At 30.8% G+C, this 4183-nt stretch overlaps 1 non-coding gene across 1 annotated transcript; it reads left to right on the top strand.

Annotated features, from left to right (window-relative positions):
• Positions 1–1979: 1979 nt before the first annotated feature.
• On the top strand, positions 1980–2082 carry LOC142171307 (U6 spliceosomal RNA). The gene has a single exon (XR_012700881.1). It is a non-coding gene; the product is annotated as a U6 spliceosomal RNA (small nuclear RNA).
• The last annotated feature ends 2101 nt before the right edge of the window (positions 2083–4183 follow it).

Raw genomic sequence — 4183 nt, 5'->3', positions numbered from 1 at the left:
TAACTTCTTTTTCCAAAGTTGTCATTGGAGTAAAGAGCCTAGGAGTATTTGTTATATTTTTAATGAACAAATAAAGGTTAATTTGATCAATTTCATTGTTAATTAATGCTAAAAGGTAAATTTCTCAATATATATAAAAATAACTTAAAAAATCAATTAAAGTAGACTGGAATCGGATGGAGTATATCGCAATCAACTTCTCCCCAAATCTCTAGAGATAGTGCAAGCATTTAACAAGTTTAAAGGATCAACGCGTTAGATATTAATACTGGTTAAACCTGCCAGCTAAGTTACGGTAATTAATCATGCAGCTATATATGTGAAAATTTGTTTTAAAATAACAAAAGTATCAAAACTAAAACTCTTTCTAGTCAGTCATAATTAGGTTGATTACTCGTCTTAGCTCCAGCATGTGGTAGGACAATTTCTTCAATCTTTTCATCATCATACTCTTATTGATTGCCACGCCTTCCAACAACTGTTTATTGTATTGAGACAAGGTCTAAGAAACTTGATTTTGATATTTGAACAATGCTTCCAAATAAAGACAAAATAGTACTGGGAAGGTTGAAATTGATTGAAAAGTAAAATTTGGATTTCCCAATGATAACAAACAAAAATTGACTGTTACCAATGCATTCAGCCATAAAACGAACTACTGGTTGCAGCAACTCCATGTGAACAACGCAATGAGAATATTAACCCAACACTTGTTACTCTGCGATATAGACATATCGATCACAAATTAATAGGCAATCACTAGAATTAATGTGCTCATACACATTGGCGGCTCAAGGGAGGCAGCACAAGCAATGGCTTAGGCCCCCAAATTTTGGGAGCCCCACTTTCTCTTGATAGTAATTTTAATTTTTTTATATAAAAATTGAGTATTTTAATGTTAAAAAATAAATAACTTAATACAAAAAAGAACAGAAAATTTTAATTTGTGACTAGCTCTGATAGTTGAGATTTTAATAATTTAAAGAGTATAAAAATATTTTTGATTTTTTATTTAGTGGGTAAAATTTAATTTTTTATTTAAAGGGTATAAATATATCTTTTATTTTTTACAAGAGTGGGTTGCTTTAGTGGTGAGCACCCTCCACTTCCAACCAAGAGGTTGTGAGTTCGAGTTACCCCAAGAGCAAGGTGGGGAGTTACGTTAAAGGAAATATTACAAGTAGAAGATAACAAGAATTAATTTTTGTTAAATACCTATCCTATAACAATTTTGCACTAGGTTCAATAATGTATTAGGAGAATCTAAATGGATCGGATTAGCTATATTATCATTTAAAAAAGTTGAAAAAATAGATTTCAAATAAAAATATACAAATTTATTTTGTTAACAAAGTAGGGTCCCTCATCGAGATTTTGCTTTAGGCCACCAACAATGTTGGGCCGCCCCTGCAAGTGATACAGTTTCTTCTTGTTTCTTTGCATTTTAATATATAAGAGTAAATGTTTGTGGACTAATACTTCAGGTCGAGGTGGAGTCAGAATATTAACTTTATAGATTTTAGATTTTGAAACGACAACTTCAAGTACCAACAACTGAGTTCTAAATTTAATATTTGTATATTTTAATGAATTTCTTAACATAAATATTATTATTTGAACAAAAGCTACTGAATTCCGCCGAATCAGTAACTGGACTTCTAGCTCTGCCCTGACTATAGAGTACTATCATACATATATCCATCCCCAAATTAAGTAGTGATGTGCTCCAATATGCAACATTCTAAAAGACTTAACCTTCATGTTGTGACCTAGCTAAGCCAAATTTCAAATTAATATAGTCATACTAAATTATTGATGGAAACATGATCATGTATCATGAAATTACCTGGAGCTATGCAGCCAATAGATCCTTTAACAGTTCAAGAGCTTGTCTGAATTTTAGAAGGGTTTTATTAGTCAGGTGTAGGAATCTTGCAAATTCAAAATGACCAACTTGGGCAACCAATTCATTGTCGAGTGTCCCTTCGGTGACATCCGATAAAATTGGAATGATACAGAGAAGATTAGCATGACCCATGCACAAGAATGATATGCACAAATCGAGAAATTGTCCAAAATTAAAAATAATAAAAAACCATTGTCGAGTAGAACACTGCTGGGTTTGGGATCATAATTAATGAACTATTGATATTTGACAATCATCATGAAAATAATGGAGCGGTCTAGCAATGACCGAATTGAAATCATTTTCTAATAAAATATTTCCAATGCGAGTTATTTTTTGAAACCATAAAACATTTTTAAGGAAAAAAGATTGTATCAAAAGGGGATTTTTTTTTTTTTTAAAATGACGTCTGCAATTATCCAAAAACAGATTTTTCCTTGTTTCCTTATTGTTGAAACGACACTGAAAACACAAGTTGATTGGGAACTCACATGTCTACTTCAAGTTCTTATATCAAGAAAGTTCCTCTAAAGTCAAACTTGTTTATCCACCATGTTTGGTTTCTAAAGAACATAACATAAAATTAGTATAACCAAAACAGTGGCTGATAGAATTTGTCACAAATAGGATTATTAAGACTTTCTATCAAAAAAAATTATTATTAAGACTCGTACACAAAATCTCTAATTAAGATTGAAAAGATTATATTTATCGTGCCGTACTTGATGGTAAAAACAAATGAGTTTGTAACATGTAAACGATAGTAGTCAACTTTTAGGAGCGAGCGAATAAGTTGTTGAAATCAGTTAAAATAGTACTATTCCATGATAAAATTTAGATCCACAAAATTAAAATACATACAGTTTGTACACGCGTAAGGTTAGGAATTACTAGACCTTGTCATTTGTCCCTTCATGTAATATTTATAACAGTAACTGATCATTTCACAATAACTTCATGACATTTTATCTCCGTATAATAATGTTGTATCGATTGTCCTTTCCAGAATAAAACGGAAAGAAATATCCATTTTGTTCTTTAGAAATTACATGAAAAAACAAAGGGAAGAAAATTTAGTTGTGTTTAATGGCGAAGGCAGGATTTTCGCTAAGGATATTTAAGTTAAAAAACTAAAAAAGATTGTAGCTAGTAAGAATTTAACTAGCAACATCACAAAGGTTTTGAACCCCCTGACTACTGAGTTATGCTTTTGGGCTGTGAAAAAGGGATTCAAAATATAATATATAGATGTATAAAATAGATTTTGCCTTATACGCACAATGTAATTTCCGGGCGAAGATGTCACTTTGGATTTTGGACCATTTATTTGCGCATGACGCCGGTTTTACCTACTGTATTAAGGAAATAACCAGTTTTTATAAGGTATTTAGACGGAAGTTCCAAACTCAATTCTGATGTCTGAAGTGTGATCTTAATGCGGCTAGACTTTAAATACTTTATAAATTTTAGCTATTCTTTAAATAACAGTTCTCGAAAGATTATTTGTGCACTTGCCCCAATTTGGATTTAGGGTTATTTTATCGTAGACGAATTTATAATTTACGATATGCAGTTTGGAATGAGCGTGATCTTATCGTGTATGTATATATAAACTCTGAGATTAACACAATAATTCAATTGATTATAATCGATAGATTCACTCTAATTTTAAAGATATAATCATGAGATTTATGATGGACGAATTGATTCACAAATAACTTGTTAAAAGAAAAACAAATACAATATCTTGTTAGGTGTGGACTCTTTGTTTTCCGTCATTGTCATCCTTATCTCAATCAATGGTTTTTCTATCACTCTATCTTGTTTGAATGGTGTGAAGATGATCACCAATCGAGCCTAGAATCTTGAACATTAATATTCTAGTATGGTTTTCATTGGGTTTTCCTCTTGTTTCCACACAACATTACAAATAAAGAAAATAAAAAAAAACAATTTAGAGAAAGAAATCATTTCGTTTTCATTATTTACACGCCAAAATCAACTAGTGTAGTATTTGTAGTGCAACCTTTTCGTATCTATTGTCCGTGGGCGAGCCTGAAATTTTAATAAGAAGAATTAAAAAAATATTAAGAATTACCACCTATGATTAAAACTAGTAACTTAAAGAAATGTTTCTGTTACTTTTACTGTTACGCTAAAAACTAATTTATGTCCAACAATTTACATATATGCAAAAATAAATTTGTTTTACGTAATATAATTTGAACTTCTTTGGACAAGTTAGATGATTATGACAGCCAGATCTCTCGTTGGATA

This window comes from Nicotiana tabacum, chromosome 16 (genome assembly GCF_000715075.1).
Source record: "Nicotiana tabacum cultivar K326 chromosome 16, ASM71507v2, whole genome shotgun sequence".
In the NCBI taxonomy this organism is placed as follows: Eukaryota; Viridiplantae; Streptophyta; class Magnoliopsida; order Solanales; family Solanaceae; genus Nicotiana; species Nicotiana tabacum.
The sequence above is the reverse complement of the archived record's forward strand: the minus strand, read 5'-3'. Positions and strand labels throughout refer to the sequence as shown.